Source organism: Schistocerca piceifrons, chromosome 3, assembly GCF_021461385.2.
Source record: "Schistocerca piceifrons isolate TAMUIC-IGC-003096 chromosome 3, iqSchPice1.1, whole genome shotgun sequence".
NCBI classification, from domain to species: Eukaryota; Metazoa; Arthropoda; class Insecta; order Orthoptera; family Acrididae; genus Schistocerca; species Schistocerca piceifrons.
This window is the reverse complement of record NC_060140.1, coordinates 665,693,548-665,705,998: the sequence shown is the minus strand read 5'-3', so window position 1 is coordinate 665,705,998 and position 12,451 is coordinate 665,693,548. Positions and strand designations below refer to the sequence as shown.

General features: G+C 48.4%; 1 protein-coding gene and 1 non-coding gene across 2 annotated transcripts in view; both read right to left on the bottom strand.

Annotated features, from left to right (window-relative positions):
- LOC124788952 (zinc finger protein 423 homolog) overlaps positions 1–12,451 on the bottom strand; it is a 278,658-nt gene that overhangs the window by 211,304 nt on the left and 54,903 nt on the right. The gene's annotated exons all lie outside the window — the stretch shown is intronic.
- On the bottom strand, positions 9,430–9,504 carry Trnak-uuu. Its single transcript has one exon. It is a non-coding gene; the product is annotated as a tRNA-Lys (tRNA).

Sequence of the window (12,451 nt, the reverse complement as noted above, 5' to 3'; positions counted from 1 at the left end):
AAGTTGTTCAGTAGATGCTGGCGTCGCAAAATAGGCGTATCCTACACTCCCGCCCAGAGCACATCGGATCATCCCGTGCTGTAATGAACGATGTTTTGGTAGCCGTGTCCCTTTTTGCGGCGGGGCGTCGTTATTAATATTCCGCGTGTATTGATCGCGAGATGGCCTGGCCGGAGAGCTGTCCCAGGAGGGCGCGAGTTCCCGTGGGAAGCGGGCGGCCGCAGTTCTTGCAGCGGCGGCAGCCGGGAGAGCGCAGAGAACAGAGGTCCCTGAACCCCGCCGTGTCCAGCCGGACAGCGCAGCGCCACCGTACAGCTGGACGCCAGTGCTCGCATACGCACACTCCCATGCACATGTTCGATCCTGCCAGAAGAATGATTCGCTGTATTAGCGCATTGCTGTAGCGCAGTGTAGTTTTTATTTTATTCGATGCCGCAGTAAGAACGTCGCTATGTGGGCTATTGTTAATAATTTTATGACACCTGAAGATCATCAGACGATCGATATCGATAGCCAACAGCGATTTATATCATCGTTACAGGTGAGCTTCCTAGCAATTAATATTGATATCAGCAGGAACAGAAACTAAAGGACATTCCCAAAAAAACAAGTGCGCGCGCACTCTCACACGCATGCACCGGTATCCCCACGTTCACTATAGAATACAAGGTATGCACGTGGTGTGTGCACATTATCAAGCTCCGACGCAGACGTCACAGCCGACCAGGCCGCCGGTCCAAAAATGGTTCAAATTGCTCTGAGCACTATGGAACTTAACTTCTGAGGTCATCAGTCACCTAGAACTTAGAACTACTTAAACCTAAGGAAATCACACACACCCATGCCAGAGGCAGCATTCGAACCTGCGACCGTAGCGGTCACGCGGTTCCAGACTGTAGCGCCTAGAACCGCTCGGCCACTTCGGCCGGCGCCACCGGTCAGTAGCCAGCCACTGCCATCACGTTTGTGACAGTTGTGCGGAGATGGAATGCCTTGAAACTTGACGTAGTTGTTTGCCTTCACCCTCACAACCAAACTATTACATTCCAACCTAACCTAGAACTCTGTCACTATAACCAGGTTTCTTGCTTTCATATTTGTTAGATTCAACTCACAGCCAAATTGTTATATTCCAACCTAACCTAGCTCTCGTCTGAAGATGGTTAAATAGCATCAGACTGGTAAAGGAAGAATAAATGACCATAAAACGCTTCTGAGGCCGCCCACCAGAAACCGTTTAACCCAACAAGAGGCCTAGGTTCTCCAGCGATGTCTGTCCACGGAAGTGTCGCTCCGTACAAGCATTTCAAACCCCAGCCATAATCCTATGCTTTTAAGTGAATACTGGTTTGTTTACGAGAGTGTGAGTTCTTATCGGCGGCGGACGACGATTTAGTGGAGAGCTACGCTGTAGTTAGCTGTGTACTCAGGGGTTCTGAGACTGTTCTGAATTGTTTCCAGTGAAAAATAATGTTTTTTTTGTGCTGTCGCGAGTCCTACTACCACCGCAGACGACGAAAAAAGTTTGGAATCATGTCTGACTTACTTCCTAAAAACAACGATACGAAACAAAAATGGATAAACGTCTGTAATCGCATCAGTTCGTTTTTAGTTACTAATGCTTGTGTGTTGCTTATAGAGTTAAACGTAAACACCCAGAATTAGTCACGCGCATGGCAACCTAAGTGAACACACAAAGTTTTCAAGAAAGAGCAGGCTGCAAACGATAAGTGGATCTTTAATCAAGCTAACGGTTTATAGAATTTGCTTTGAAATTGAAAAGATAATTTCAACGATTCCACGGTAATTTCACAGTAATTTAAAAAGCTTTTGTAACATTAAAGGACAATATAAATGCGAAAATCCAGGAATGGGGGACTTTCCGGTAATGTATAAGAGGCGATCAAAAAGATCACGTTTCAGGGCGTTGCTGCAGCGTACATGCAACGTAGTTCGACTCCGATGCGGGTGCATAAGCATCGACATGTAGGCAAGGGATCAGTTTGTGTGCGGTAAATGCGGAAAGGTGAACTACGACAACATTAGTATCAAATGCGTCCAAACAGGACCAGCGTGCTGTTATTCTTTTCTTGGCTGCCGAAGGACAAAAGCGGTAGACATCCTCTGAGAATTTGGAATGAGACATCCAAAGGAGAAAGAGAAGTCCGGAAAAACTATGAAAGGGGTACTTCTGCTTCATGACAACGCACGTACCTATCGCAAATCTCGTAATGCGGACGTTTCACCAGTGTTTTACCAACGGCTATCTTCAGTCTAGTGCGTCTGGTGAGATGTTTGTCTCAATGTTCACGGAAACCTTTTGACCACCTTTTGACCACCCTCATCAGAATGAATGGTGTCAACAGCAAAAAAAGCCCCAATAATAAGCGATGTGGGAGTGAAAAAAGACAAACTGAAGAAATTGGAGAAAGTAGCTTCACAACTTACAGAATAACGAAAAGAAAATAGTTTCTTACAGTTAAAGGTTTTAATGTTTATATAAATACCTTGAAACATAAAAAAATAATTTTTACTGTTTTTAGGAGTTTAGAGTGACACTATTGAGGATATGCCCGTACTACAGTCTAAGCGTGTGCCAACATCTTCCCTCACCAAAAACAATTATCCCCTCTAAGATGATAAAAAAGGCTTTATAATAGCATATCACAGACATAGAAAAAAAAGTAGCCTGTATGAATGTTAGAAAACAAACATTATTTGGATATTTCGTAGACAAAAAACTTTTCACTAAAGACAAATTTGTTTACTTAACTACTAAAGAGTGTCTCAACAATAGAGGAATACTAGTGCCGTATAGCGGCAGCCACCGACAAATACCCTCTCCCTCTCTACCTCTACCTTTTCGCGGTTGCAACGCTAGGCGAAGCTGCGACCCCGCACGAGACTACGCCCTCGAGCCTTCGTAGGAAATGCAGGGTCAATGCAAGCCAGTGGCTCTCTCTGCGCCATCCGCCTGTCCGCTGGCGGACGCCCGCCTACGCGCTGGATCGATACGCCTCCTCACTTGCCATCGTTTTCTCTCACCCTTACCAGCAAAGTGAAATGCGAGGTCAGGGGACGCTGCGAGTACTAGCATTTGCCGAGGAATGTCGCCGGGACAGTTACGCATTTTATATTATTATACTTAAATGGACACCCTAGCTGCACACAGGCGTTGATATACTTCATTGGGGACATGTTGAAAATGTGTGCCCCGACCGGTTGGTTGGTTGGTTGGTTGTTTGAGATTAAAGGGACCAAACAGCAAGGTCATCAGTCCCTTGTTTCAAATAGACTCCATTCTGCTAACGGGACATCTCAGTATAGTCAGAAAAATAAAACGGATAAAGGGGAAACGTAAAAGGGCAGTCACGTTGTCATTAGTAAAAACAAATGAGGGAAGTTGGCAAGAGAACGAACCCAACACTATGCTGAAACAGCATAGGCAAGACCACCTGTGACTTAAAAGGTACAACTGCTATAATGCAGAAAGTACGTATGGGAATAGAAAAACTAACCAAGCCTTAAAAAGAAGGGGTAAAAACAGAGTAAAAGGGAAAGAAAAGAAAATTCCGGTCAGGGAGGTGAATCGGGAATCTCTGAACACTGCCTACAGTGGGAGACACCCAAACACTCACCGCCCTGCCCCAACACCAGAGGGAGATTAAAAACTTTAAAACTGAGAATAAAAACCACTCTCCCGGAGGAAATCTAGAACCAGAGAGACCATCCGGGAATCGTCAGCCAACATCAAAGGTAAAGTGTGGGGGAGTCTGTACTTAGCACGCAGAGCCAAAAGAAGGGGGCATTCAACCAAATGTGGGCCACTGACTGGAAGGCTCCACAACCACATAGCGGGGGTGGCTCATCACGCAAAAGGAAACCATGGGTCAGCCTGGTATGGCCAATGCGGAGACGACACAGTGTGGTCGAGTCCTTGCGGGAGAGGCTAAAGGAAGAACGCCATGGGCCTGTATTCACCTTAATGGCACGAAGTTTATTAGACAGTGGAGTAGCCTCCCAAGAATTGGCCCATGACTGTGCAAAGTGGGATTTGATGTGAAGCCGTAAATCCGCTGCAGGAGGGGTTACAGAAAACGGGGGGTAAGTAACTGCTCCCCCAGCCAAACGATCAGCGAGCTCATTACCCGGGATACCCACATGGCCCGGGACCCATAGGAAGTCAATGGAACAACCAGCACGGTGAAGATCAGCGAGATGGTCATGGATGGCAGAGACCAAGGGATGGCGCGAAAAACACCGGTCAATAGCAAGAAGGCCACTCATCGAGTCCGTACATAACAAAACGCGGTTGTGTTGGGATTGTTTAATAAAGGTAAGGGCCCGGGAAATTGCCATCAATTCCGCAGTAAACACCCCACATGAGGGTGGCAGTAGATGATTTTCCGTTCCAACAAAGGACGTGAAGGCATACCCAACATGATCAGCAGATTTAGAGCCATCAGTGTAAAAAACAACAGCATCCCGAAACTCCCATAAAATTTGGCGGAAAAAGGAACGGAACACCACCGGGGGGATGGAATCTTTCGGACCGCGGCGGAGATCCATCCGAATTCGAGGCCGAGGAACTAACCAAGGAGGGGGGAGCGAGGAAGACAGGACAAAGAAGGAAGCCGAAAATCACGGGTAAGAGACGCAAGGCGCAGCCCAACCGGTAAACCCGCCCGAGGGCGGGAGTCAGGCGGGCGACGTCCATGGTCTGGGAATAGGATAGAATAGGAAGGATGAGCGGGAGAAGAACGGATAGTAAGGGCATAAGACACCAGAAGCTGTGACCGCCGAACAGAAAGGGGGGGGATCCCAGCTTCAACCAGGAGACTATCAACAGGGCTAGTAGGGAAGGCACCGGTGGCCAAACGGATACCACGATGGTGGACTGGATCCAGCACGTGCAGCGTGGAAGGAGCAGCTGAACCATAAACTTGACAACCATAGTCCAAACGTGACAGAACTAGAGCACGATAAAGACGGAGGAGGAGGGAACGGTCCGCACCCCAGGAGGAGTGGGCAAGGAAGCGAAGGACATGGAGTTTACGGAAACATCCTACCTTCAGGAGTCTGATATGGGGCAGCCAAGTGAGCTTGTTGTCGAAAAGAAGACCTAGGAAACGAAACTGTGGAACCACAGGCAATCTTTGTGCAGCGAGATAGAGCTCTGGATCAGGGTGGACCGTAGTACGGCGACAGAAGTGGACCACCCGCGATTTTAAAGGAGAGAATTGAAACCCGTGGGAGAGGGTCCATGCAGAGGCACGCCGTATAGCCACCTGGAGCTGCCGTTCTGCAGATGGCATCGAGGAGGAACTAACCCAAATGCAGAAATCATCCACATACAGGGCAGGGGCGACCAAGGGACCGACAGAGGCCACAAGTCCATCGATAGCAATGAGGAAAAGAAGGACACTCAAGACAGAACCCTGTGGGATGCCCGTCTCCTGGGTCCGTGGAGAACTAAAAGCAGTACCAACTCGAACTCTGAATGACCGATGGATCAGGAACTGGCGGATAAAAATCGGGAGTGGGCCCCGAAGACCCCACTGATGAAGGGTTAGTAAGATGTGATGGCGCCAGGCCGTGTCATAGGCCTTGCGAAGGTCAAAAAACACTGCAACCAAATGGCGGCGCTGGGAAAAAGCCTGCCGAACTGCGGATTCCAAGCGAAGCAAATGATCGATTGGAGATCGTCCCTCTCGAAAGCCACACTGGTAAGGGGACAATAGATCCCGAGATTCGAGGACCCAAGTGAGCCGACGGGCTACCAGCCGTTCAAGTAACTTACAACCAACATTGGTCAAACTAATTGGCCGATAGCTATCAACAGATAGGGGGTTCTGACCAGGCTTAAGGACAGGAACCACAATGCTATCCCTCCACTGAGAAGGGAAGTCACCCTGGAGCCAGATACGGTTAAACACCCGAAGAAGATGGTGCCGTTGTGGAGCACTGAGATGTTGAAGCAGCTGGTTATGAATGGAATCTGGGCCAGGAGCCGTATCATGAGAAGCAGATAGAGCAGAAAGAAATTCCCATTCAGTGAAAGGTTCGTTGTAAGATTCTGACTCACAAGTGGTGTAACATAAGGTGACAGCTTCAGCCTGCTGTTTTTGATGAAGGAAAGCAGCTGGATAGGAGGCCGACGCTGATGCCACTGCAAAATGGGTCGCCAGATGTTCTGCGAGAACTAATGGGTCCGTACAAATGCCATTTGGGAGGTGAAGGCCTGGGAGGGTGGACTGCCGATGGCAACCTTGGAGAGAGCGAAGTGTAGCCCATACCCGTGACAGAGGGACAGTGGAACCAAGGGAAGAAACGAATCGTTCCCAACATATCCGCTTGCTCTGTTTGATTAAATAACGGGCTTTAGCGCGAAGGCGCTTAAAGGTAGAAAGGCTGGCTACAGATGGGTGCCTCTTAAAGTGTTGCAAAGCTCGACGGCGATCACGGATGGCAATGGCAATGGCCGTACTCCACCACGGGACTTGCCGACGACGAAATTGTCCAGATGAGCGCGGGACAGCAAGGTTAGCAGCGCGAACAATCGCGTCAGACACGTCACGTAGGACGTCATCAATACAACCCGACAAAGAGGGAGAAAACTCGACCTGTGCAGTATATAGAGGCCAATCGGCGCGGTGGAAAGACCAACGAGGTAACCTCTCCATCGGGGAGCGGGAAGGGAGCGTGATAATCAACGGGAAATGGTCACTATCACAAAGGTCGTCGTGTGGCGACCAGTGTAATGAAGGGAGGAGAGAGGGAGAAGAAAGAGAAAGATCAATGGCAGAAAAGGTACCATGACCAGCACTGAAATGAGTAGGGGAGCCATCATTAAGAAGGCACAGGTCGTGGTCTGCAATAAATTGGTCGATAAGAAGACCTCGTCTAGATGGAAAGGCACTGCCCCACAAAGGATGATGAGCATTAAAATCCCCAAGGAGGAGGAAGGGAGGAGGAAGTTGCTGAAGAAGGGTGGTTAAGGCAGCAGGTGTAAGAGTCCTGTCAGGAGGGAGATAAAGATTGCATACTGTGACTGCAGAGTCTAAGTGGACCCTAACAGCAACTGCTTCCAATGTAGTTTGGAGAGGAATCCACGTGCTAGCAATGTCTGTACGGACCAACGTACAAACGCCACCAGAAGCCCGCAAGGGTCCGACCCGATTTCGACAGAAAACACGGAACCCACGGAGGGTCGGTGAGTGAGCATCAGTAAAATGAGATTCCTGGAGAACCACACAAGCTGCTGAGTAGGACGAAAGAAGGGATTTCAATTCCGGAAGGTGACGATAGTAGCCATTACAATTCCATTGGAGAACCACAGAACGATGGTTTAAATGAGGGCTGAACACGCTAAATCCAGTCATACCGCCGGGTCCCCACCCGTCACCGACAAGGAGGGGGCGACATCCATAAACGACAGGTCAGAATCCGGTTGTGAAGCCGGGGAAGGGACCTCCGGTGACACCAGAGGCTCTTTGTCCCGGGACTTATGTTTCTTCTTCTTTTCAGGCTGAGATCGAGGAGGGCTGTGTGGCATAATGGAGCCAGCTGCAGCAAGATCAGGAACAGAAAGAGACCGGGCGACCTGGGGGCCGATAGACCGCGGCTCTCGCGGTCGCCGCGCTGCAGCAGACCTTTGACCTGGAAGGTGCCGGGAAGGGGCATCCCGGGAGAGGCGCCCTTGACCGGCAGACGCCGAAGGAGTGGGACACTTCTCCGGCTGGGGAGGGGGAGCGGCGCCCAGAGAAGGTGTGGGAGCCGCAGGGGAGGGGGGAAGGAGAGGGGTCCGGGACGGGGGTAAGGAAGGGGGAGGAAGGGATGAAGATGTAACCAAGGCGTAACTAGATGTCATGGACACAGGGTGCAATCGTGCATATTTCTTACGGGCCTCTGTGTAGCTTAAACGATCAAGAGACTTATACTCCTGTATCTTTTTTTCTTTCTTATAGACTGGGCAATCTGCTGAACGTGGAGAATGACTACCATGACAATTTACACATACAGGAGGGGGAACACAGGGACTCCCCTCATGGAGTGGACGTCCACAGTCACCACAGAGAGGGTCCTGGGTACAGCGAGAAGACATGTGGCCAAAACGCAAGCACTTAAAACACCGCATAGGAGGTGGGATGTACGGCTTCACATCACAGCGATAGACCATAATCTTAACTTTCTCAGGAAGGGTATCCCCTTCAAAGGCCAGGATAAAGGCACCAGTATCAATACGATTATCTTTAGGACCCTTCTGAACACGCCGAGCAAAGTGAACACCCCGCCGTCCGAGATTGTCCCGAAGTTCCTCATCAGTTTGAAGGATGAGGTCTCTGTGAAAAATCACACCTTGTACCATATTTAGAGACTGGTGAGGGGTAATGGACACGGGAATTGTGCCAAGATGGGTACAGGCACGAAGGGCCGCAGATTGGGCAGCCGAAGCAGTTTTTATCAGTAACGAACCCGACCGCATCTTGCTCAGGGAGTCCACTTCGCCGAACTTGTCTTCAATGTGTTCCACAAAGAATAAAGGTTTGACACTGGTGAAAGTATCTCCATCAGTCCTGGTGCAAACTAGATAACGGGGGAAAGGCTTTGCCCCTAGACGACGGGCCTGACCCTCCTCCCAGGGGGTAGCCACGGAAGGGAAGGCCGAAGGGGCAAGAGAAGCAGCACTTGAGGAATCAGTACCACGCAGAGAGACGGCCGCAGAAGAGCGGCCAGAGGTTTGGACCCTTATGCGTTTCATCTGCATAGCGTCCGCCCTGATACCACCCACTCCGATCAGGGGCTCTCCTCACGGGCGCCACCCAGCCACAGCAAGGGCCGTCTGGCACGGCGGCCATTGCCGGGAGTTCCGATGCTCCAGGATGACGAGCAACCACTCCAAGGCATGCATGAGGAGGTCACAGCTCAGGTATCAGAAGTGTGATCCCTGTGTGTTCAGGGGGCTCAACCAAAAGGGTACATAGCGACCCCACCACACGGGCTGGCTACCGTGCTGGCTATGCACCCTAGCATCAGACAACGACGTAGAAGAAAAGGTGGAATATACTAGGAGGGCACACGTCGGAGACACTAGGTAAGGTGCTCTTCCCCAAATGGCTCACACTACGGAAGAGAAATTTTGGAATGGAGGTCAAACCCCAGAGGGGGACCAAGGAATGCCAAAAGGAGGAGATGATTACGCAACAAAGCCGGAGTGTAAAACCAACAGAACCAGGAGGATAGCGGGGGCCAACATAAGCAAGGACACCAATAGAGGGAGAGGAGAGGGCGAGGGGAAAGGGGTATGGAGGGGAAAGGAGGGGAAGGGAAAGGAAATGCAGCCCGGGAGAGAAAGAAGGCTGCAATGGCTCGGGGCCCCGTGCTCGCCACGCACGTATCCACAAAAGAGTTGTGGACCCCCTGGGGGGGTGCCCCGACCGGGACTCGAACCCGGGATCTCCTGCTTAAATGGCAGACGCTCTATCCATCTGAGCCACCGAGGGCACAGAGGATAGTGCGCCTGCAGGGACTTATCCCTTGCATGCTCCCCGTGAGATCCACATTCCCAACATGTCCACACCACTACATTCGTAGTGCGCCTAATAGATGTTTGCCCATAATGCAACGGATAAGTCCCTGTGCCCTCCGTGGCTCAGATGGATAGAGCGTCTGCCATGTAAGCAGCAGATCCCGGGTTCGAGTCACGATCGGGGCACACATTTTCAACATGTCCCCAATGAAGTATATCAACGCCTGTTTGCTGCTAGGGTGTATAATTATCATTTCATTCTAGCGAAGCTGCAAGGTCATCAACGGTAACTGTTCTTTCGGGAACAGATACTACCTTCATATATGTAATTATACTCTTGTGGATCACAACATTATGACCAGTGCACCAACGCTGAATGTTGCCTGGTGGCGTTGACGCGGCATGCAAAGATTGTAAGCGGAGCTGAAACGAATGGGGAATCGTTCCAACGACGATACGGGCCGCAAATGGGGAAATCCACTGACTCGACTTCGATGAAGGGTAATTTGCTATGGACCGACGACTCGAAAAATGGGGAAGCTGGTCGGCCGTTCGCTGTGAGCATCTACGAGGAGTGCTTGAAGCACGATGGAACCACGAGTGGGTGACAAGCTCTTGGCGTCAACGTCTAATCTCACAACGAGGTGGTCAGAGGCTTGTCTGAGCTATAAATCAGGACAGACAGCGATTTGTGACAGATCTGACAACAGAGTAAAATGCCAGTGCAGATAAGTACAATGCCAAAAATACAAAGAAAAAATGTGATGCAACTCGGCAAAAGTTTGTGTGGGAATCACACAGACAGTGTGTGTGTGTGTGTGTGTGTGTGTGTGTGTGTGTGTGTGTGTGTGAAATCTTATGGGACTTAACTGGTAAGGTCATCAGTCCCTAAGCTTACACACTACATAACCTAAATTATCCTCAGGACAAACACACACACCCATGCCCGAGGGAGGACTCGAACCTCCGCCGGGACCAGCCGCACAGTCCATGACGCACACAGACACTGGCTAGAGCAAGAAACGCAGGATGACGGAATCACAGACGTCAGTAGAGAGGCGTCCGCTTTGTAAATGAAAAGACCTGCTACACTCCTAAATAAAGATCGAAACAATATCGTAGCGAAACTATTGACAGTAGTCCGTCCCGCAAGTACGAAAGCGCATATCAATGTCAGAAAAGTGCATATTAAGCTAAAGCATATCAAAAAATTTTACATAGCCTAAACAACATCACAAAAAAGTTATTTAACGACAAGAGTGGCATAAGTGAAATATTCCCAAAAACGTTTCTAACACACACTTTTTTGCAGGACGTTGCTAAAAATAGTCTATCAACATACTCGTAGATACGAGTCTAAGTGGAATGAAATGCTTCGAGTGTGCACTTATCTTGATGCTTCTGACGAGTTTTCTCCACCATGTTAATTTTGGCGCATAATATTAATTGCTTCATCGCACAAATCCCAGGAGGCAATATGAAAAGCCGATCATATTACATAATTTACACCTAACACTTAGTTTACATTTGCTGTTATGTTCATATTGTTCCAGAAAATCCGCACAATGCACAGCTCAAAGAAACTGACTTTACAGATCGTGTACTCGAACTAACTGAAAACAACTGCCACTCCACTGCCACAGCCGGCCCAAGTGGCCGTGCGGTTAAAGGCGCTGCAGTCTGGAACCGCAAGACCGCTACGGTCGCAGGTTCGAATCCTGCCTCGGGCATGGATGTTTGTGATGTCCTTAGGTTAGTTAGGTTTAACTAGTTCTAAGTTCTAGGGGACTAATGACCTCAGCAGTTGAGTCCCATAGTGCTCAGAGCCATTTGAGCCATTTTCCACTGCCACACACGGGCTCTTAGGCTCACTGCTTATATAGTTTCTTAACTATTCAAGTTTTTTGAAAGTATTGTTCAAAAATGTCACATTCAGTTCCAATTACAATCGGCTGTTTCATAAGAAATTAGTTATAATTTTGAAGATAATTAATGACTGATAATAACAAATGTGACTTCCAAAATTGCTTTTCAAATTTAGTATCTAAATTCTGCTTGAGAAATATTTTGGAGCGCTTTACAAAATGCGGAAACATATTTTGAGGTTCGAATCTCGTTTTGACCAAACGCTCGAAACAGTTCTAGGACTCGAAATTACAGAACTAATTACAAGGAATCTGATTTGAGATTTCTCATGAGAGCGAACGTAAATTTCAGTGCATCAGTTCGCCAGAAATGTACTCAAAACATTTTCACGTTTTAAGAAATAATCGAATTTTGACAATTAATTTCCCATTTAAAGACTGAACTGATTTTAACATTAACATTTCTACGTGATTATTTTCTGATAGTCACACAAATGAAATAGTTTTTCTCTAAATTTCGTAAAATTGATGCTTGCAATAAGAAGCTTTCCCACTAATTAAAGATTCCTGTTAATTGTGTTTAACTGAGATGAAGTTGACTAAATACGTTTCGTGAACAATGTTACTTGATACAAAACAGTTAACTAAAAGTTGTATTTTAACATTTGCTACACTGTGAAATGTGTATCGTATAATACGTAAATGCGTATATTCCGTATAAGGGTCCCCATAGGATGTCCTGTCACACACTGAAATTCAATACTGGTCAAGCGCTTGGTAAACACTGGAGAGAAATGTTAGCCATAATGTGGTCTCAACTTTATGTGCAGTCACTAACAACCCAGTTACCTAGAAACGAAAAATTGTATCGCATAGACAACTGCAGGAGGGTAGGATTACTGAAGGGAATTGTGGTACCAAACGATACTACGGAGAAGCTACTGCGATCAGAGGCATTATTTTACCGAACTAGTCACGACGCTCCCCAAGAAAGGCGTAAACTACTTAATCAGCTGATGCGGCCGTGACAGTCTATTTCCAAGCGTACGGGGAGACG